The 23,398-nt window shown below is 56.0% G+C and overlaps 1 protein-coding gene across 2 annotated transcripts in view; it reads left to right on the forward strand.

Annotated features, from left to right (window-relative positions):
- UBR1 (ubiquitin protein ligase E3 component n-recognin 1) overlaps positions 1 to 23,398 on the forward strand; it is a 124,825-nt gene that overhangs the window by 55,216 nt on the left and 46,211 nt on the right. The window lies entirely within an intron of this gene.

Genomic DNA, 23,398 nt, shown 5'->3' on the forward strand with positions numbered 1-23,398 from the left:
ATTCACTGCTAGTTTTTTCTCTTCCGTAGCGTTTTGGGGCCATCCTCCTCTTTGAAAAAGCTGAAAAGCTGAATTTCAAAAGGAGAGAAATTGGGCTTTTTCTTTCTGAGCTCTGCAGAAACTCAGCAAGTTGAAGGCTGCAATAGGAACTTGCAGCACAGGGACATTGGCTGTGTCCCTTCCCGCTGTAGAGAGAACAGACTGCTTCACCAGCCTCGCGTGAAGAATTTTCTCCTGCTATCCAATCTGAACGTCCCCTGGCGCAACGCGAGGCCATTTCCTCTTGTGCTGTCTCTTGCTCCTTGGGGAGAAGTTCTTTATCCAGTGCAGAGTACAGCCCTGCAGGCCAGGAGCTGCCGGCTTCTCCGGGAGAATGCTGTGGGATACGGTGTCGAAGGCTTTACTCAAGTCTAATGACACAACATCCACAGCCTTTCCCTCATCTCCTCGGTGGGTCACCTTGTTGTAGAAGGACGTCAGGTTGGTGAAGCGGGACCTGCCTTTTCCAAACCCACGTGGAGTGGCCTGATCACATGGTTTTCTTGCATGTGCTGTGTGATATCACTCAGGACGTTGTGCTCCAGGACCTTCCCTGGCACCGAGACCAGAGTGACAGGTCCCCGGATCCTTCTTCCAGCCTTTCTTGTAGATGGGCGTCACATTAGCCAACTCCCCGTGAAGTGGGACCTCCCCAGTTAGCCGGGATTGCTGATGGATAACGCAAAGTGGCTTAGTGATCGCCTTGGCCAGCTCCCTCAGGACCCTTGGGTGTATCCCATCTGACCCCATAGACTTGTGGGTGTGCGAGTGGTGTAGCAGGTCGCTAACTGTTTCCCCTTGGGTTCTTGGGGCTTCATTCGGCAGCCCAAGCCTGTCTCCTGTCTCAGGGGGCTGGGGACGTGGAGCACAACCGCTCTGACTCTGAAAGACTGAGGCAAAGAAGACATTTAGTACCTCGGCCTTTGCCTGGTTATCAGTTCTCCTTTGATTCCCAAGTTGCAGCCGCAGCTCTCTATTCAGCCAGGCCGGAACGTCTTCCCCGCCGGCTCGTCTCTAGGCAGACGGGGACAGCCTGCTCCTGCGCCTCTAAGATTTCCTTCTGGAAGAGAGACAGTTGTCCTGGGCTGCTTTGTCCGTCAGGACTGCTTCCCAAGGGACTCTGCCAAGCAGCCTCCTGAACAGCTCCAAGTCTGCCCTTGGGGAGTGCAAGGTGGCAGTTCTGCTGAGCACCCTACTAACTTCTCCGAGAATGGAATACTCAATCCTTTCATGGTCACTATGCCCAAGGCGACCTCCCCGTTGCCCATGAGTCCTTCTGGATTTCTTGTGATGGGATCCATGCAGGGCTTGCTCATGTCAGAGCTCGCTTGTTGCTGGTGACAGCTTTGCTGTTGGGGACACCGCTTTCCAGCAGCCCATGAACCAACCCCACTGGTGCCCAGTGCCCCGAGCTCTGCAAGTGGGCGCCCTCTGTGCACAGGGACCCCCTGTCCCCGGGGCGGCCGTGCACAGGAACAGGCTATACCAGTGTGCCGAAAGGCTAGCCGGCGGGGAAGACAACCGGCTTGGCTAAACAGGGAGATTCTCAATGAAATCAGAAATAAAAAGAGACTTGGTACCGACTGTGGAAAAAGGGGCTGGCTACTTATGAAGAATGTATGGAAATAGCCTGATCATGCAGAAAAAAAATCAGGGAAACAGAAGTGCAATTTGAAGTTAATTTGGCCAGTTCTGTCAGGGATAATAAAAAGTCCTTCTTCAAATATGTTAATAACAAAAGGAGGGGCAAGGAAAGCCTCCATTCTCTGGTGGACTTTGAGGGAAATATAGTTAAGAAAGATGAGGAGAAAGCGTAGGTACTTAATACCTGCTTTGCCTCAGTTTTTACCAGTAAGACAGGTGGCCCTCAGGACAACTCATCCCTGGAGGTGGTTGACGGACATAGGAAGCCAAATAGGCCCCTTGTATTCCAGGAGGAAAGAGTTGGTGATTTACTGAGCCATCTGGATCCTCACAAGTCTATGGGACCAGATGGGATCCATCCTAGGGTGATGAGGGAGCTAGCAGAAGAACTCGCCAAGCCGCTCTCCATCATCTTCCAACAGTCCTGGCTCACTGGGGAGGTCCCATATGATTGGAAATTGGCCAATGTTACCCCAGTCCACAAAAAGGGCTGCAAAGCTGACCCTGGCAACTACAGGCCTGTCAGCCTGACCTCGGTGCCTGGCAGGGTTATGGAGCAGATCATCCTGAATGGAATCACGCAGCACCTTCAGGATGGACAAGGGATCAGAGCCAGCCAGCATGGGTTTAGGAGGGGCAGGTCCTGTCTGACCAACCTGATCTCCTTTTATGATCAGGTGACCCACCTGGTGGATGAGGGGAAAGCCGTGGATGTGGTCTATCTGGACTTCAGCAAGGCCTTTGACACTGTCTCCCATAATATACTCGAGCAAAAGTTGGTAGCCCATGGCTTGGACAAGTGTACTCTACGCTGGGTTAAGAACTGGCTGGAGGGCTGGGCCCAGAGGGTGCTGGTGAATGGGGCCGCATCCAGCTGGCGGTGGTGTCACTAGTGGTGTCCCCAGGTGTCAGGGTTGGGTCCAGTCCTATTTAACATCTTTATTGACTATTTAGATGAGGGGATTGAGACCATCATCAGCAAATTTGCTGATGGCACCAAGTTGGGAGGGAGTGTCGACCTGCTGGAGGGCAGGACGCGCTCTGCAGAGGGATCTGGGTAGACTGGAAAAATGGGCTGATTCCAATGGGATGAAGTTCAATAAAGCCAAGTGCCGGGTACTGCACTTTGGTCACAACAACCCCCTGCAGCGCTCCAGGCTGGGCGCAGAGTGGCTGGAGGGCAGTCAGGCAGAAAGGGACCTGGGGGTACTAATTGACAGGAAGCTCAACATGAGCCAGCAGTGTGCCCAGGTGGCCAAGAAGGCCAGTGGTGTCCTGTCCTGTATCAAAACCAGCGTGGTCAGCAGGACAAGGGCAGTGACCCCTCCCCTGTACTCTGCACTGGGGAGGCCACACCTGGAGTATTGTGTTCAGTTCTGGGCCCCTCAGCTCAGGAAAGAGATTGAAGTGCTGGAGCGGGTCCAGAGAAGAGCAACAAGACTGGTGAAGGGACTTGAACATAAGACCTATGGGGAGAGGCTGAGGGACCTGGGCTTGTTCAGTCTGGAGAAGAGGAGGCTCAGAGGTGACCTCATCACTCTCTAGAACTACCTGAAGGGAAGTTATAGCCAGGTGGGGATTGGTCTCTTCTCCCAGGCAGTTAGCAACAGGACAAGGGGGCATGGGCTTAAACTCTGCCAGGGGAAATTTAGGCTGGATATTAGAAAAAAATTCTTCACAGAGAGAGTGGTCAGGCATTGGAATGGCCTTGCCCAGGGAGGTGGTGGACTCGCCGTCCCTGGAGGTTTTTAAACTGAGACTGAACATGGCACTTAGTGCCATGATCTAGTAAACGGACTAGAGTGGACTCGATGATCTCTGAGGTCTTTTCCAACCCAGTCGATTCTGTGATTCTGTGATTCTGTGGTGACAGCTTTGCTGTTGGGGACACCGCTTTCCAGCAGCCCATGAACCAGCCCCACTGGTGCCCAGTGCCCTGAGCTCTGCAAGTGGGAGCCCTCTGTGCACAGGGACCCCCTGTCCCCGGGGCGGCTGTGCCAGCACCCCCAGCCACCTCCAGCCCCAGGAACCCCGAGCGAGCGGAAACCACAGCTCTGCAAATACCAGAAAAAGTCAGAGAGCACAGGTCTGAAAAAACATGAAGAAATGTATTTATGGAGAAAAACACAAGAGCAAACCTCTTTACAGAAAAAAACCCGAACTACAACAAACTATATACAGCAAGAACCCCGAACTACAACAAACTATATACAGAACAAACCCCAAATACAACAAACTATATACAGAAGAAACCCAAACGCCAACAAACAAAACACTACAAACACGCTAAAATGAGCAAACTGCAAAACACTCCCTCTCTAGGCCACCCCACCAAGTCCATCTTCAACATCCGTCCAGATCTTCTCCAACTAGCCATCCACCTCCATAGCTTCTCCGAGATCTTCATCAACTTCCATCTCCTCATCCACCTCCGCGTCTACCTCCATTTCCTCCACCCACTCATCCACTTCCATCTCGTCTTCGTCCTTCCAGTCCGGGTCCATCTTCCGTCTCTTGCCTTTCAGAAGGCAGCGCCGTGCGCAGCCTGGTGTAACCTAAGGCAAAAGCCAAGCGGAATTGCATTGGTCCTGCCCTGGGCAGCCCAGCAGAGCTGTAGGATGGGGGTCTCAGCACCCCTGAGCCCTTTCACTGCCCATGGAGAGCTGTGGGGTGATGGGTCCCCTGGGCACGTCCCCGGCAGGAGCTGCCTGGAGTTCGGGCAGCTCCTGGGCCACCAGCACCCACGGGGCAGCACCTGTAGCTTGATGCTCCTTTCCTTGCTGCGCTTTGGCATCTCGCCTTGCAGATCTGTGGGAACAGAGAGGGCAGGTGTGAGCAGCCATGTCCCTGCCCCGTCGGGGGTCCCAGGCACAGAGCCCGGCCCCACGCCTCCCTCGGAGCCCAGTGGCTCCTTAGCCCGTGCTGGTGGTTTTTTTGGCTGCGCGCTGCTCCCCGGGCAGGGCTGGGCTGCCCTGGCTCCAGCCTGGAAAGGGGCAGAGGAGGCACGGGCTCAGGCTGCGGGCAGCAGCAGCTGCTCCCGCCGAGCATCCCTCCGGCACGAGCCCGGGGTGCCCTGGGCTCCCCTGGGGACGTGTCCCCCGGGCAGGGATGCTGGATTTCAGCAGAGGACGAGCGGCCCAGAAGGGCTTCTCCCAGCCCGTGGCCTTGCAGGGCTGGGTGGAGAGGCCGAGCTGAGCTCCTGGTCCCCGAGCCCCCCAGAGCGGGTTCCCCACCCCACGCCATCCCCGCGCTGCCTGCTCCAGCCTGGCCGGGCAGTGGGGGTGCCCAAAGCCGTGGAGCGGGACCGTACCTGGAGTAGTCGCCTTCTCGTTGCAGAAAACACAGCAAGGGAAGAACGGAGGGACGGAGGTGCTGGGTGTCGGTGAGGAGGGCTGGGTTGTGTGGCTGGGGCACTGGGAACGGGAGAGAAGGGCTGGACTGGGAGCAGGGCAAGCAGGAAGAACTGGAGAAGGGGAGAGCAGAAAGGCTGTGGCGGGTTGTGGAGGGGGTCGCTGTGTTGTGGCCGTTGCCGGGCACCAGCGCTGCAGATGGAACACGGGCCGCGCCATCACACCTGGGTTGCGTGGGCACTCTGGTGTGGGCTGCGCAGCAGGGATGGGGTGACCCCCTCGGTGGTGGTTATGGATGCACCAACCTGCCTTTTCACCAGTTTCAGAATGCCAACCACTTCTAGTTCCATGCTGCCTTGAGCGGTTCTTGCCAACCGTCCCGCCATGGCCGGCAGCCACCCTCACCCCTCAGAAAGGTTTTTCTCCACTTGGCTCCTGCGGTAGCTGAAGTTGACCTCAATGTTGATGGCCATCCCTTTGCAGGCTCTGATCTCGCTCTGCCCCTGTACAGCACAGCCACTCTTCCATGTGGGCACGAATGGCAGCGCAGGGTGGAACCTGGATTCTAGCCAGAATCCAGGAAGACTCTCAAGCCCTGGGGGTGCCAGTGAATTCAAGTGGTGCCCAAGTCATCTCCCCCTCCTTTCTAGCATTGGGAGGAAAGGGGGCAGCCAGAAATGTAGAACGCATCTTAACTGCGGGCTTGGTGGCTGGTGCCGTCCTGAAGGATGTTGGCTTCTCTGCCAGTGGGACGTTGGTGATGACTAGAAGCAGCTGGGGAGGGATGGGATCCACCTGCCTAGGAGAGGCGAGGGAATGTTTGGCAGCAGGCTGGCCAGCTTGGTGAGGTGGGCTTTCAACTGAAGGGCTTGGGGACAGTGTCCCAAGTGGCAACGCTCACGCCACCACATCCAACTGGGGAAGAGAAGCCAGGCCAAGCAGAGCAGCGACCAAAGCTCCTGAGCTGCCTCCCAAGGTGAGAAGCAGCAGGCCAAGCACCTCCAGGGTGTGTATGGAAAGTATCGGAGGTGGAATTCACTGCTAGTTTTTTCTCTTCCGTAGCGTTTTGGGGCCATCCTCCTCTTTGAAAAAGCTGAAAAGCTGAATTTCAAAAGGAGAGAAATTGGGCTTTTTCTTTCTGAGCTCTGCAGAAACTCAGCAAGTTGAAGGCTGCAATAGGAACTTGCAGCACAGGGACATTGGCTGTGTCCCTTCCCGCTGTAGAGAGAACAGACTGCTTCACCAGCCTCGCGTGAAGAATTTTCTCCTGCTATCCAATCTGAACGTCCCCTGGCGCAACGCGAGGCCATTTCCTCTTGTGCTGTCTCTTGCTCCTTGGGGAGAAGTTCTTTATCCAGTGCAGAGTACAGCCCTGCAGGCCAGGAGCTGCCGGCTTCTCCGGGAGAATGCTGTGGGATACGGTGTCGAAGGCTTTACTCAAGTCTAATGACACAACATCCACAGCCTTTCCCTCATCTCCTCGGTGGGTCACCTTGTTGTAGAAGGACGTCAGGTTGGTGAAGCGGGACCTGCCTTTTCCAAACCCACGTGGAGTGGCCTGATCACATGGTTTTCTTGCATGTGCTGTGTGATATCACTCAGGACGTTGTGCTCCAGGACCTTCCCTGGCACTGAGACCAGAGTGACAGGTCCCCGGATCCTTCTTCCAGCCTTTCTTGTAGATGGGCGTCACATTAGCCAACTCCCCGTGAAGTGGGACCTCCCCAGTTAGCCGGGATTGCTGATGGATGACGCAAAGTGGCTTAGTGATCACCTTGGCCAGCTCCCTCAGGACCCTTGGGTGTATCCCATCTGACCCCATAGACTTGTGGGTGTGCGAGTGGTGTAGCAGGTCGCTAACTGTTTCCCCTTGGGTTCTTGGGGCTTCATTCTGCAGCCCAAGCCTGTCTCCTGTCTCAGGGGGCTGGGGACGTGGAGCACAACCGCTCTGACTCTGAAAGACTGAGGCAAAGAAGACATTTAGTACCTCGGCCTTTGCCTGGTTATCAGTTCTCCTTTGATTCCCAAGTTGCAGCCGCAGCTCTCTATTCAGCCAGGCCGGAACGTCTTCCCCGCCGGCTCGTCTCTAGGCAGACGGGGACAGCCTGCTCCTGCGCCTCTAAGATTTCCTTCTGGAAGAGAGACAGTTGTCCTGGGCTGCTTTGTCCGTCAGGACTGCTTCCCAAGGGACTCTGCCAAGCAGCCTCCTGAACAGCTCCAAGTCTGCCCTTGGGGAGTGCAAGGTGGCAGTTCTGCTGAGCACCCTACTAACTTCTCCGAGAATGGAATACTCAATCCTTTCATGGTCACTATGCCCAAGGCGACCTCCCCGTTGCCCACGAGTCCTTCTGGATTTCTTGTGATGGGATCCATGCAGGGCTTGCTCATGTCAGAGCTCGCTTGTTGCTGGTGACAGCTTTGCTGTTGGGGACACCGCTTTCCAGCAGCCCATGAACCAACCCCACTGGTGCCCAGTGCCCCGAGCTCTGCAAGTGGGCGCCCTCTGTGCACAGGGACCCCCTGTCCCCGGGGCGGCCGTGCACAGGAACAGGCTATACCAGTGTGCCGAAAGGCTAGCCGGCGGGGAAGACAACCGGCTTGGCTAAACAGGGAGATTCTCAATGAAATCAGAAATAAAAAGAGACTTGGTACCGACTGTGGAAAAAGGGGCTGGCTACTTATGAAGAATGTATGGAAATAGCTAGATCATGCAGAAAAAAAATCAGGGAAACAGAAGTGCAATTTGAAGTTAATTTGGCCAGTTCTGTCAGGGATAATAAAAAGTCCTTCTTCAAATATGTTAATAACAAAAGGAGGGGCAAGGAAAGCCTCCATTCTCTGGTGGACTTTGAGGGAAATATAGTTAAGAAAGATGAGGAGAAAGCGTAGGTACTTAATACCTGCTTTGCCTCAGTTTTTACCAGTAAGACAGGTGGCCCTCAGGACAACTCATCCCTGGAGGTGGTTGACGGACATAGGAAGCCAAATAGGCCCCTTGTATTCCAGGAGGAAAGAGTTGGTGATTTACTGAGCCATCTGGATCCTCACAAGTCTATGGGACCAGATGGGATCCATCCTAGGGTGATGAGGGAGCTAGCAGAAGAACTCGCCAAGCCGCTCTCCATCATCTTCCAACAGTCCTGGCTCACTGGGGAGGTCCCATATGATTGGAAATTGGCCAATGTTACCCCAGTCCACAAAAAGGGCTGCAAAGCTGACCCTGGCAACTACAGGCCTGTCAGCCTGACCTCGGTGCCTGGCAGGGTTATGGAGCAGATCATCCTGAATGGAATCACGCAGCACCTTCAGGATGGACAAGGGATCAGAGCCAGCCAGCATGGGTTTAGGAGGGGCAGGTCCTGTCTGACCAACCTGATCTCCTTTTATGATCAGGTGACCCACCTGGTGGATGAGGGGAAAGCCGTGGATGTGGTCTATCTGGACTTCAGCAAGGCCTTTGACACTGTCTCCCATAATATACTCGAGCAAAAGTTGGTAGCCCATGGCTTGGACAAGTGTACTCTACGCTGGGTTAAGAACTGGCTGGAGGGCTGGGCCCAGAGGGTGCTGGTGAATGGGGCCGCATCCAGCTGGCGGTGGTGTCACTAGTGGTGTCCCCAGGTGTCAGGGTTGGGTCCAGTCCTATTTAACATCTTTATTGACGATTTAGATGAGGGGATTGAGACCATCATCAGCAAATTTGCTGATGGCACCAAGTTGGGAGGGAGTGTCGACCTGCTGGAGGGCAGGACGCGCTCTGCAGAGGGATCTGGGTAGACTGGAAAAATGGGCTGATTCCAATGGGATGAAGTTCAATAAAGCCAAGTGCCGGGTACTGCACTTTGGTCACAACAACCCCCTGCAGCGCTCCAGGCTGGGCGCAGAGTGGCTGGAGGGCAGTCAGGCAGAAAGGGACCTGGGGGTACTAATTGACAGGAAGCTCAACATGAGCCAGCAGTGTGCCCAGGTGGCCAAGAAGGCCAGTGGTGTCCTGTCCTGTATCAAAACCAGCGTGGTCAGCAGGACAAGGGCAGTGACCCCTCCCCTGTACTCTGCACTGGGGAGGCCACACCTGGAGTATTGTGTTCAGTTCTGGGCCCCTCAGCTCAGGAAAGAGATTGAAGTGCTGGAGCGGGTCCAGAGAAGAGCAACAAGACTGGTGAAGGGACTTGAACATAAGACCTATGGGGAGAGGCTGAGGGACCTGGGCTTGTTCAGTCTGGAGAAGAGGAGGCTCAGAGGTGACCTCATCACTCTCTAGAACTACCTGAAGGGAAGTTATAGCCAGGTGGGGATTGGTCTCTTCTCCCAGGCAGTTAGCAACAGGACAAGGGGGCATGGGCTTAAACTCTGCCAGGGGAAATTTAGGCTGGATATTAGAAAAAAATTCTTCACAGAGAGAGTGGTCAGGCATTGGAATGGCCTTGCCCAGGGAGGTGGTGGACTCGCCGTCCCTGGAGGTTTTTAAACTGAGACTGAACATGGCACTTAGTGCCATGATCTAGTAAACGGACTAGAGTGGACTCGATGATCTCTGAGGTCTTTTCCAACCCAGTCGATTCTGTGATTCTGTGATTCTGTGGTGACAGCTTTGCTGTTGGGGACACCGCTTTCCAGCAGCCCATGAACCAGCCCCACTGGTGCCCAGTGCCCTGAGCTCTGCAAGTGGGAGCCCTCTGTGCACAGGGACCCCCTGTCCCCGGGGCGGCTGTGCCAGCACCCCCAGCCACCTCCAGCCCCAGGAACCCCGAGCGAGCGGAAACCACAGCTCTGCAAATACCAGAAAAAGTCAGAGAGCACAGGTCTGAAAAAACATGAAGAAATGTATTTATGGAGAAAAACACAAGAGCAAACCTCTTTACAGAAAAAAACCCGAACTACAACAAACTATATACAGCAAGAACCCCGAACTACAACAAACTATATACAGAACAAACCCCAAATACAACAAACTATATACAGAAGAAACCCAAACGCCAACAAACAAAACACTACAAACACGCTAAAATGAGCAAACTGCAAAACACTCCCTCTCTAGGCCACCCCACCAAGTCCATCTTCAACATCCGTCCAGATCTTCTCCAACTAGCCATCCACCTCCATAGCTTCTCCGAGATCTTCATCAACTTCCATCTCCTCATCCACCTCCGCGTCTACCTCCATTTCCTCCACCCACTCATCCACTTCCATCTCGTCTTCGTCCTTCCAGTCCGGGTCCATCTTCCGTCTCTTGCCTTTCAGAAGGCAGCGCCGTGCGCAGCCTGGTGTAACCTAAGGCAAAAGCCAAGCGGAATTGCATTGGTCCTGCCCTGGGCAGCCCAGCAGAGCTGTAGGATGGGGGTCTCAGCACCCCTGAGCCCTTTCACTGCCCATGGAGAGCTGTGGGGTGATGGGTCCCCTGGGCACGTCCCCGGCAGGAGCTGCCTGGAGTTCGGGCAGCTCCTGGGCCACCAGCACCCACGGGGCAGCACCTGTAGCTTGATGCTCCTTTCCTTGCTGCGCTTTGGCATCTCGCCTTGCAGATCTGTGGGAACAGAGAGGGCAGGTGGTGAGCAGCCATGTCCCTGCCCCGTCGGGGGTCCCAGGCACAGAGCCCGGCCCCACGCCTCCCTCGGAGCCCAGTGGCTCCTTAGCCCGTGCTGGTGGTTTTTTTGGCTGCGCGCTGCTCCCCGGGCAGGGCTGGGCTGCCCTGGCTCCAGCCTGGAAAGGGGCAGAGGAGGCACGGGCTCAGGCTGCGGGCAGCAGCAGCTGCTCCCGCCGAGCATCCCTCCGGCACGAGCCCGGGGTGCCCTGGGCTCCCCTGGGGACGTGTCCCCCGGGCAGGGATGCTGGATTTCAGCAGAGGACGAGCGGCCCAGAAGGGCTTCTCCCAGCCCGTGGCCTTGCAGGGCTGGGTGGAGAGGCCGAGCTGAGCTCCTGGTCCCCGAGCCCCCCAGAGCGGGTTCCCCACCCCACGCCATCCCCGCGCTGCCTGCTCCAGCCTGGCCGGGCAGTGGGGGTGCCCAAAGCCGTGGAGCGGGACCGTACCTGGAGTAGTCGCCTTCTCGTTGCAGAAAACACAGCAAGGGAAGAACGGAGGGACGGAGGTGCTGGGTGTCGGTGAGGAGGGCTGGGTTGTGTGGCTGGGGCACTGGGAACGGGAGAGAAGGGCTGGACTGGGAGCAGGGCAAGCAGGAAGAACTGGAGAAGGGGAGAGCAGAAAGGCTGTGGCGGGTTGTGGAGGGGGTCGCTGTGTTGTGGCCGTTGCCGGGCACCAGCGCTGCAGATGGAACACGGGCCGCGCCATCACACCTGGGTTGCGTGGGCACTCTGGTGTGGGCTGCGCAGCAGGGATGGGGTGACCCCCTCGGTGGTGGTTATGGATGCACCAACCTGCCTTTTCACCAGTTTCAGAATGCCAACCACTTCTAGTTCCATGCTGCCTTGAGCGGTTCTTGCCAACCGTCCCGCCATGGCCGGCAGCCACCCTCACCCCTCAGAAAGGTTTTTCTCCACTTGGCTCCTGCGGTAGCTGAAGTTGACCTCAATGTTGATGGCCATCCCTTTGCAGGCTCTGATCTCGCTCTGCCCCTGTACAGCACAGCCACTCTTCCATGTGGGCACGAATGGCAGCGCAGGGTGGAACCTGGATTCTAGCCAGAATCCAGGAAGACTCTCAAGCCCTGGGGGTGCCAGTGAATTCAAGTGGTGCCCAAGTCATCTCCCCCTCCTTTCTAGCATTGGGAGGAAAGGGGGCAGCCAGAAATGTAGAACGCATCTTAACTGCGGGCTTGGTGGCTGGTGCCGTCCTGAAGGATGTTGGCTTCTCTGCCAGTGGGACGTTGGTGATGACTAGAAGCAGCTGGGGAGGGATGGGATCCACCTGCCTAGGAGAGGCGAGGGAATGTTTGGCAGCAGGCTGGCCAGCTTGGTGAGGTGGGCTTTCAACTGAAGGGCTTGGGGACAGTGTCCCAAGTGGCAACGCTCACGCCACCACATCCAACTGGGGAAGAGAAGCCAGGCCAAGCAGAGCAGCGACCAAAGCTCCTGAGCTGCCTCCCAAGGTGAGAAGCAGCAGGCCAAGCACCTCCAGGGTGTGTATGGAAAGTATCGGAGGTGGAATTCACTGCTAGTTTTTTCTCTTCCGTAGCGTTTTGGGGCCATCCTCCTCTTTGAAAAAGCTGAAAAGCTGAATTTCAAAAGGAGAGAAATTGGGCTTTTTCTTTCTGAGCTCTGCAGAAACTCAGCAAGTTGAAGGCTGCAATAGGAACTTGCAGCACAGGGACATTGGCTGTGTCCCTTCCCGCTGTAGAGAGAACAGACTGCTTCACCAGCCTCGCGTGAAGAATTTTCTCCTGCTATCCAATCTGAACGTCCCCTGGCGCAACGCGAGGCCATTTCCTCTTGTGCTGTCTCTTGCTCCTTGGGGAGAAGTTCTTTATCCAGTGCAGAGTACAGCCCTGCAGGCCAGGAGCTGCCGGCTTCTCCGGGAGAATGCTGTGGGATACGGTGTCGAAGGCTTTACTCAAGTCTAATGACACAACATCCACAGCCTTTCCCTCATCTCCTCGGTGGGTCACCTTGTTGTAGAAGGACGTCAGGTTGGTGAAGCGGGACCTGCCTTTTCCAAACCCACGTGGAGTGGCCTGATCACATGGTTTTCTTGCATGTGCTGTGTGATATCACTCAGGACGTTGTGCTCCAGGACCTTCCCTGGCACCGAGACCAGAGTGACAGGTCCCCGGATCCTTCTTCCAGCCTTTCTTGTAGATGGGCGTCACATTAGCCAACTCCCCGTGAAGTGGGACCTCCCCAGTTAGCCGGGATTGCTGATGGATGACGCAAAGTGGCTTAGTGATCACCTTGGCCAGCTCCCTCAGGACCCTTGGGTGTATCCCATCTGACCCCATAGACTTGTGGGTGTGCGAGTGGTGTAGCAGGTCGCTAACTGTTTCCCCTTGGGTTCTTGGGGCTTCATTCGGCAGCCCAAGCCTGTCTCCTGTCTCAGGGGGCTGGGGACGTGGAGCACAACCGCTCTGACTCTGAAAGACTGAGGCAAAGAAGACATTTAGTACCTCGGCCTTTGCCTGGTTATCAGTTCTCCTTTGATTCCCAAGTTGCAGCCGCAGCTCTCTATTCAGCCAGGCCGGAACGTCTTCCCCGCCGGCTCGTCTCTAGGCAGACGGGGACAGCCTGCTCCTGCGCCTCTAAGATTTCCTTCTGGAAGAGAGACAGTTGTCCTGGGCTGCTTTGTCCGTCAGGACTGCTTCCCAAGGGACTCTGCCAAGCAGCCTCCTGAACAGCTCCAAGTCTGCCCTTGGGGAGTGCAAGGTGGCAGTTCTGCTGAGCACCCTACTAACTTCTCCGAGAATGGAATACTCAATCCTTTCATGGTCACTATGCCCAAGGCGACCTCCCCGTTGCCCACGAGTCCTTCTGGATTTCTTGTGATGGGATCCATGCAGGGCTTGCTCATGTCAGAGCTCGCTTGTTGCTGGTGACAGCTTTGCTGTTGGGGACACCGCTTTCCAGCAGCCCATGAACCAACCCCACTGGTGCCCAGTGCCCCGAGCTCTGCAAGTGGGCGCCCTCTGTGCACAGGGACCCCCTGTCCCCGGGGCGGCCGTGCACAGGAACAGGCTATACCAGTGTGCCGAAAGGCTAGCCGGCGGGGAAGACAACCGGCTTGGCTAAACAGGGAGATTCTCAATGAAATCAGAAATAAAAAGAGACTTGGTACCGACTGTGGAAAAAGGGGCTGGCTACTTATGAAGAATGTATGGAAATAGCCTGATCATGCAGAAAAAAAATCAGGGAAACAGAAGTGCAATTTGAAGTTAATTTGGCCAGTTCTGTCAGGGATAATAAAAAGTCCTTCTTCAAATATGTTAATAACAAAAGGAGGGGCAAGGAAAGCCTCCATTCTCTGGTGGACTTTGAGGGAAATATAGTTAAGAAAGATGAGGAGAAAGCGTAGGTACTTAATACCTGCTTTGCCTCAGTTTTTACCAGTAAGACAGGTGGCCCTCAGGACAACTCATCCCTGGAGGTGGTTGACGGACATAGGAAGCCAAATAGGCCCCTTGTATTCCAGGAGGAAAGAGTTGGTGATTTACTGAGCCATCTGGATCCTCACAAGTCTATGGGACCAGATGGGATCCATCCTAGGGTGATGAGGGAGCTAGCAGAAGAACTCGCCAAGCCGCTCTCCATCATCTTCCAACAGTCCTGGCTCACTGGGGAGGTCCCATATGATTGGAAATTGGCCAATGTTACCCCAGTCCACAAAAAGGGCTGCAAAGCTGACCCTGGCAACTACAGGCCTGTCAGCCTGACCTCGGTGCCTGGCAGGGTTATGGAGCAGATCATCCTGAATGGAATCACGCAGCACCTTCAGGATGGACAAGGGATCAGAGCCAGCCAGCATGGGTTTAGGAGGGGCAGGTCCTGTCTGACCAACCTGATCTCCTTTTATGATCAGGTGACCCACCTGGTGGATGAGGGGAAAGCCGTGGATGTGGTCTATCTGGACTTCAGCAAGGCCTTTGACACTGTCTCCCATAATATACTCGAGCAAAAGTTGGTAGCCCATGGCTTGGACAAGTGTACTCTACGCTGGGTTAAGAACTGGCTGGAGGGCTGGGCCCAGAGGGTGCTGGTGAATGGGGCCGCATCCAGCTGGCGGTGGTGTCACTAGTGGTGTCCCCAGGTGTCAGGGTTGGGTCCAGTCCTATTTAACATCTTTATTGACGATTTAGATGAGGGGATTGAGACCATCATCAGCAAATTTGCTGATGGCACCAAGTTGGGAGGGAGTGTCGACCTGCTGGAGGGCAGGACGCGCTCTGCAGAGGGATCTGGGTAGACTGGAAAAATGGGCTGATTCCAATGGGATGAAGTTCAATAAAGCCAAGTGCCGGGTACTGCACTTTGGTCACAACAACCCCCTGCAGCGCTCCAGGCTGGGCGCAGAGTGGCTGGAGGGCAGTCAGGCAGAAAGGGACCTGGGGGTACTAATTGACAGGAAGCTCAACATGAGCCAGCAGTGTGCCCAGGTGGCCAAGAAGGCCAGTGGTGTCCTGTCCTGTATCAAAACCAGCGTGGTCAGCAGGACAAGGGCAGTGACCCCTCCCCTGTACTCTGCACTGGGGAGGCCACACCTGGAGTATTGTGTTCAGTTCTGGGCCCCTCAGCTCAGGAAAGAGATTGAAGTGCTGGAGCGGGTCCAGAGAAGAGCAACAAGACTGGTGAAGGGACTTGAACATAAGACCTATGGGGAGAGGCTGAGGGACCTGGGCTTGTTCAGTCTGGAGAAGAGGAGGCTCAGAGGTGACCTCATCACTCTCTAGAACTACCTGAAGGGAAGTTATAGCCAGGTGGGGATTGGTCTCTTCTCCCAGGCAGTTAGCAACAGGACAAGGGGGCATGGGCTTAAACTCTGCCAGGGGAAATTTAGGCTGGATATTAGAAAAAAATTCTTCACAGAGAGAGTGGTCAGGCATTGGAATGGCCTTGCCCAGGGAGGTGGTGGACTCGCCGTCCCTGGAGGTTTTTAAACTGAGACTGAACATGGCACTTAGTGCCATGATCTAGTAAACGGACTAGAGTGGACTCGATGATCTCTGAGGTCTTTTCCAACCCAGTCGATTCTGTGATTCTGTGGTGACAGCTTTGCTGTTGGGGACACCGCTTTCCAGCAGCCCATGAACCAGCCCCACTGGTGCCCAGTGCCCTGAGCTCTGCAAGTGGGAGCCCTCTGTGCACAGGGACCCCCTGTCCCCGGGGCGGCTGTGCCAGCACCCCCAGCCACCTCCAGCCCCAGGAACCCCGAGCGAGCGGAAACCACAGCTCTGCAAATACCAGAAAAAGTCAGAGAGCACAGGTCTGAAAAAACATGAAGAAATGTATTTATGGAGAAAAACACAAGAGCAAACCTCTTTACAGAAAAAAACCCGAACTACAACAAACTATATACAGCAAGAACCCCGAACTACAACAAACTATATACAGAACAAACCCCAAATACAACAAACTATATACAGAAGAAACCCAAATGCCAACAAACAAAACACTACAAACACGCTAAAATGAGCAAACTGCAAAACACTCCCTCTCTAGGCCACCCCACCAAGTCCATCTTCAACATCCGTCCAGATCTTCTCCAACTAGCCATCCACCTCCATAGCTTCTCCGAGATCTTCATCAACTTCCATCTCCTCATCCACCTCCGCGTCTACCTCCATTTCCTCCACCCACTCATCCACTTCCATCTCGTCTTCGTCCTTCCAGTCCGGGTCCATCTTCCGTCTCTTGCCTTTCAGAAGGCAGCGCCGTGCGCAGCCTGGTGTAACCTAAGGCAAAAGCCAAGCGGAATTGCATTGGTCCTGCCCTGGGCAGCCCAGCAGAGCTGTAGGATGGGGGTCTCAGCACCCCTGAGCCCTTTCACTGCCCATGGAGAGCTGTGGGGTGATGGGTCCCCTGGGCACGTCCCCGGCAGGAGCTGCCTGGAGTTCGGGCAGCTCCTGGGCCACCAGCACCCACGGGGCAGCACCTGTAGCTTGATGCTCCTTTCCTTGCTGCGCTTTGGCATCTCGCCTTGCAGATCTGTGGGAACAGAGAGGGCAGGTGTGAGCAGCCATGTCCCTGCCCCGTCGGGGGTCCCAGGCACAGAGCCCGGCCCCACGCCTCCCTCGGAGCCCAGTGGCTCCTTAGCCCGTGCTGGTGGTTTTTTTGGCTGCGCGCTGCTCCCCGGGCAGGGCTGGGCTGCCCTGGCTCCAGCCTGGAAAGGGGCAGAGGAGGCACGGGCTCAGGCTGCGGGCAGCAGCAGCTGCTCCCGCCGAGCATCCCTCCGGCACGAGCCCGGGGTGCCCTGGGCTCCCCTGGGGACGTGTCCCCCGGGCAGGGATGCTGGATTTCAGCAGAGGACGAGCGGCCCAGAAGGGCTTCTCCCAGCCCGTGGCCTTGCAGGGCTGGGTGGAGAGGCCGAGCTGAGCTCCTGGTCCCCGAGCCCCCCAGAGCGGGTTCCCCACCCCACGCCATCCCCGCGCTGCCTGCTCCAGCCTGGCCGGGCAGTGGGGGTGCCCAAAGCCGTGGAGCGGGACCGTACCTGGAGTAGTCGCCTTCTCGTTGCAGAAAACACAGCAAGGGAAGAACGGAGGGACGGAGGTGCTGGGTGTCGGTGAGGAGGGCTGGGTTGTGTGGCTGGGGCACTGGGAACGGGAGAGAAGGGCTGGACTGGGAGCAGGGCAAGCAGGAAGAACTGGAGAAGGGGAGAGCAGAAAGGCTGTGGCGGGTTGTGGAGGGGGTCGCTGTGTTGTGGCCGTTGCCGGGCACCAGCGCTGCAGATGGAACACGGGCCGCGCCATCACACCTGGGTTGCGTGGGCACTCTGGTGTGGGCTGCGCAGCAGGGATGGGGTGACCCCCTCGGTGGTGGTTATGGATGCACCAACCTGCCTTTTCACCAGTTTCAGAATGCCAACCACTTCTAGTTCCATGCTGCCTTGAGCGGTTCTTGCCAACCGTCCCGCCATGGCCGGCAGCCACCCTCACCCCTCAGAAAGGTTTTTCTCCACTTGGCTCCTGCGGTAGCTGAAGTTGACCTCAATGTTGATGGCCATCCCTTTGCAGGCTCTGATCTCGCTCTGCCCCTGTACAGCACAGCCACTCTTCCATGTGGGCACGAATGGCAGCGCAGGGTGGAACCTGGATTCTAGCCAGAATCCAGGAAGACTCTCAAGCCCTGGGGGTGCCAGTGAATTCAAGTGGTGCCCAAGTCATCTCCCCCTCCTTTCTAGCATTGGGAGGAAAGGGGGCAGCCAGAAATGTAGAACGCATCTTAACTGCGGGCTTGGTGGCTGGTGCCGTCCTGAAGGATGTTGGCTTCTCTGCCAGTGGGACGTTGGTGATGACTAGAAGCAGCTGGGGAGGGATGGGATCCACCTGCCTAGGAGAGGCGAGGGAATGTTTGGCAGCAGGCTGGCCAGCTTGGTGAGGTGGGCTTTCAACTGAAGGGCTTGGGGACAGTGTCCCAAGTGGCAACGCTCACGCCACCACATCCAACTGGGGAAGAGAAGCCAGGCCAAGCAGAGCAGCGACCAAAGCTCCTGAGCTGCCTCCCAAGGTGAGAAGCAGCAGGCCAAGCACCTCCAGGGTGTGTATGGAAAGTATCGGAGGTGGAATTCACTGCTAGTTTTTTCTCTTCCGTAGCGTTTTGGGGCCATCCTCCTCTTTGAAAAAGCTGAAAAGCTGAATTTCAAAAGGAGAGAAATTGGGCTTTTTCTTTCTGAGCTCTGCAGAAACTCAGCAAGTTGAAGGCTGCAATAGGAACTTGCAGCACAGGGACATTGGCTGTGTCCCTTCCCGCTGTAGAGAGAACAGACTGCTTCACCAGCCTCGCGTGAAGAATTTTCTCCTGCTATCCAATCTGAACGTCCCCTGGCGCAACGCGAGGCCATTTCCTCTTGTGCTGTCTCTTGCTCCTTGGGGAGAAGTTCTTTATCCAGTGCAGAGTACAGCCCTGCAGGCCAGGAGCTGCCGGCTTCTCCGGGAGAATGCTGTGGGATACGGTGTCGAAGGCTTTACTCAAGTCTAATGACACAACATCCACAGCCTTTCCCTCATCTCCTCGGTGGGTCACCTTGTTGTAGAAGGACGTCAGGTTGGTGAAGCGGGACCTGCCTTTTCCAAACCCACGTGGAGTGGCCTGATCACATGGTTTTCTTGCATGTGCTGTGTGATATCACTCAGGACGTTGTGCTCCAGGACCTTCCCTGGCACCGAGACCAGAGTGACAGGTCCCCGGATCCTTCTTCCAGCCTTTCTTGTAGATGGGCGTCACATTAGCCAACTCCCCGTGAAGTGGGACCTCCCCAGTTAGCCGGGATTGCTGATGGATGACGCAAAGTGGCTTAGTGATCACCTTGGCCAGCTCCCTCAGGACCCTTGGGTGTATCCCATCTGACCCCATAGACTTGTGGGTGTGCGAGTGGTGTAGCAGGTCGCTAACTGTTTCCCCTTGGGTTCTTGGGGCTTCATTCGGCAGCCCAAGCCTGTCTCCTGTCTCAGGGGGCTGGGGACGTGGAGCACAACCGCTCTGACTCTGAAAGACTGAGGCAAAGAAGACATTTAGTACCTCGGCCTTTGCCTGGTTATCAGTTCTCCTTTGATTCCCAAGTTGCAGCCGCAGCTCTCTATTCAGCCAGGCCGGAACGTCTTCCCCGCCGGCTCGTCTCTAGGCAGACGGGGACAGCCTGCTCCTGCGCCTCTAAGATTTCCTTCTGGAAGAGAGACAGTTGTCCTGGGCTGCTTTGTCCGTCAGGACTGCTTCCCAAGGGACTCTGCCAAGCAGCCTCCTGAACAGCTCCAAGTCTGCCCTTGGGGAGTGCAAGGTGGCAGTTCTGCTGAGCACCCTACTAACTTCTCCGAGAATGGAATACTCAATCCTTTCATGGTCACTATGCCCAAGGCGACCTCCCCGTTGCCCACGAGTCCTTCTGGATTTCTTGTGATGGGATCCATGCAGGGCTTGCTCATGTCAGAGCTCGCTTGTTGCTGGTGACAGCTTTGCTGTTGGGGACACCGCTTTCCAGCAGCCCATGAACCAACCCCACTGGTGCCCAGTGCCCCGAGCTCTGCAAGTGGGCGCCCTCTGTGCACAGGGACCCCCTGTCCCCGGGGCGGCCGTGCACAGGAACAGGCTATACCAGTGTGCCGAAAGGCTAGCCGGCGGGGAAGACAACCGGCTTGGCTAAACAGGGAGATTCTCAATGAAATCAGAAATAAAAAGAGACTTGGTACCGACTGTGGAAAAAGGGGCTGGCTACTTATGAAGAATGTATGGAAATAGCCTGATCATGCAGAAAAAAAATCAGGGAAACAGAAGTGCAATTTGAAGTTAATTTGGCCAGTTCTGTCAGGGATAATAAAAAGTCCTTCTTCAAATATGTTAATAACAAAAGGAGGGGCAAGGAAAGCCTCCATTCTCTGGTGGACTTTGAGGGAAATATAGTTAAGAAAGATGAGGAGAAAGCGTAGGTACTTAATACCTGCTTTGCCTCAGTTTTTACCAGTAAGACAGGTGGCCCTCAGGACAACTCATCCCTGGAGGTGGTTGACGGACATAGGAAGCCAAATAGGCCCCTTGTATTCCAGGAGGAAAGAGTTGGTGATTTACTGAGCCATCTGGATCCTCACAAGTCTATGGGACCAGATGGGATCCATCCTAGGGTGATGAGGGAGCTAGCAGAAGAACTCGCCAAGCCGCTCTCCATCATCTTCCAACAGTCCTGGCTCACTGGGGAGGTCCCATATGATTGGAAATTGGCCAATGTTACCCCAGTCCACAAAAAGGGCTGCAAAGCTGACCCTGGCAACTACAGGCCTGTCAGCCTGACCTCGGTGCCTGGCAGGGTTATGGAGCAGATCATCCTGAATGGAATCACGCAGCACCTTCAGGATGGACAAGGGATCAGAGCCAGCCAGCATGGGTTTAGGAGGGGCAGGTCCTGTCTGACCAACCTGATCTCCTTTTATGATCAGGTGACCCACCTGGTGGATGAGGGGAAAGCCGTGGATGTGGTCTATCTGGACTTCAGCAAGGCCTTTGACACTGTCTCCCATAATATACTCGAGCAAAAGTTGGTAGCCCATGGCTTGGACAAGTGTACTCTACGCTGGGTTAAGAACTGGCTGGAGGGCTGGGCCCAGAGGGTGCTGGTGAATGGGGCCGCATCCAGCTGGCGGTGGTGTCACTAGTGGTGTCCCCAGGTGTCAGGGTTGGGTCCAGTCCTATTTAACATCTTTATTGACGATTTAGATGAGGGGATTGAGACCATCATCAGCAAATTTGCTGATGGCACCAAGTTGGGAGGGAGTGTCGACCTGCTGGAGGGCAGGACGCGCTCTGCAGAGGGATCTGGGTAGACTGGAAAAATGGGCTGATTCCAATGGGATGAAGTTCAATAAAGCCAAGTGCCGGGTACTGCACTTTGGTCACAACAACCCCCTGCAGCGCTCCAGGCTGGGCGCAGAGTGGCTGGAGGGCAGTCAGGCAGAAAGGGACCTGGGGGTACTAATTGACAGGAAGCTCAACATGAGCCAGCAGTGTGCCCAGGTGGCCAAGAAGGCCAGTGGTGTCCTGTCCTGTATCAAAACCAGCGTGGTCAGCAGGACAAGGGCAGTGACCCCTCCCCTGTACTCTGCACTGGGGAGGCCACACCTGGAGTATTGTGTTCAGTTCTGGGCCCCTCAGCTCAGGAAAGAGATTGAAGTGCTGGAACGGGTCCAGAGAAGAGCAACAAGACTGGTGAAGGGACTTGAACATAAGACCTATGGGGAGAGGCTGAGGGACCTGGGCTTGTTCAGTCTGGAGAAGAGGAGGCTCAGAGGTGACCTCATCACTCTCTAGAACTACCTGAAGGGAAGTTATAGCCAGGTGGGGATTGGTCTCTTCTCCCAGGCAGTTAGCAACAGGACAAGGGGGCATGGGCTTAAACTCTGCCAGGGGAAATTTAGGCTGGATATTAGAAAAAAATTCTTCACAGAGAGAGTGGTCAGGCATTGGAATGGCCTTGCCCAGGGAGGTGGTGGACTCGCCGTCCCTGGAGGTTTTTAAACTGAGACTGAACATGGCACTTAGTGCCATGATCTAGTAAACGGACTAGAGTGGACTCGATGATCTCTGAGGTCTTTTCCAACCCAGTCGATTCTGTGATTCTGTGATTCTGTGGTGACAGCTTTGCTGTTGGGGACACCGCTTTCCAGCAGCCCATGAACCAGCCCCACTGGTGCCCAGTGCCCTGAGCTCTGCAAGTGGGAGCCCTCTGTGCACAGGGACCCCCTGTCCCCGGGGCGGCTGTGCCAGCACCCCCAGCCACCTCCAGCCCCAGGAACCCTGAGCGAGCGGAAACCACAGCTCTGCAAATACCAGAAAAAGTCAGAGAGCACAGGTCTGAAAAAACATGAAGAAATGTATTTATGGAGAAAAACACAAGAGCAAACCTCTTTACAGAAAAAAACCCGAACTACAACAAACTATATACAGCAAGAACCCCGAACTACAACAAACTATATACAGAACAAACCCCAAATACAACAAACTATATACAGAAGAAACCCAAATGCCAACAAACAAAACACTACAAACACGCTAAAATGAGCAAACTGCAAAACACTCCCTCTCTAGGCCACCCCACCAAGTCCATCTTCAACATCCGTCCAGATCTTCTCCAACTAGCCATCCACCTCCATAGCTTCTCCGAGATCTTCATCAACTTCCATCTCCTCATCCACCTCCGCGTCTACCTCCATTTCCTCCACCCACTCATCCACTTCCATCTCGTCTTCGTCCTTCCAGTCCGGGTCCATCTTCCGTCTCTTGCCTTTCAGAAGGCAGCGCCGTGCGCAGCCTGGTGTAACCTAAGGCAAAAGCCAAGCGGAATTGCATTGGTCCTGCCCTGGGCAGCCCAGCAGAGCTGTAGGATGGGGGTCTCAGCACCCCTGAGCCCTTTCACTGCCCATGGAGAGCTGTGGGGTGATGGGTCCCCTGGGCACGTCCCCGGCAGGAGCTGCCTGGAGTTCGGGCAGCTCCTGGGCCACCAGCACCCACGGGGCAGCACCTGTAGCTTGATGCTCCTTTCCTTGCTGCGCTTTGGCATCTCGCCTTGCAGATCTGTGGGAACAGAGAGGGCAGGTGTGAGCAGCCATGTCCCTGCCCCGTCGGGGGTCCCAGGCACAGAGCCCGGCCCCACGCCTCCCTCGGAGCCCAGTGGCTCCTTAGCCCGTGCTGGTGGTTTTTTTGGCTGCGCGCTGCTCCCCGGGCAGGGCTGGGCTGCCCTGGCTCCAGCCTGGAAAGGGGCAGAAGAGGCACGGGCTCAGGCTGCGGGCAGCAGCAGCTGCTCCCGCCGAGCATCCCTCTGGCACGAGCCCGGGGTGCCCTGGGCTCCCCTGGGGACGTGTCCCCCGGGCAGGGATGCTGGATTTCAGCAGAGGACGAGCGGCCCAGAAGGGCTTCTCCCAGCCCGTGGCCTTGCAGGGCTGGGTGGAGAGGCCGAGCTGAGCTCCTGGTCCCCGAGCCCCCCAGAGCGGGTTCCCCACCCCACGCCATCCCCGCGCTGCCTGCTCCAGCCTGGCCGGGCAGTGGGGGTGCCCAAAGCCGTGGAGCGGGACCGTACCTGGAGTAGTCGCCTTCTCGTTGCAGAAAACACAGCAAGGGAAGAACGGAGGGACGGAGGTGCTGGGTGTCGGTGAGGAGGGCTGGGTTGTGTGGCTGGGGCACTGGGAATGGGAGAGAAGGGCTGGACTGGGAGCAGGGCAAGCAGGAAGAACTGGAGAAGGGGAGAGCAGAAAGGCTGTGGCGGGTTGTGGAGGGGGTCGCTGTGTTGTGGC

This window comes from Streptopelia decaocto (assembly GCF_964273445.1).
Source record: "Streptopelia decaocto genome assembly, chromosome: 7".
Lineage (NCBI taxonomy): Eukaryota > Metazoa > Chordata > Aves > Columbiformes > Columbidae > Streptopelia > Streptopelia decaocto.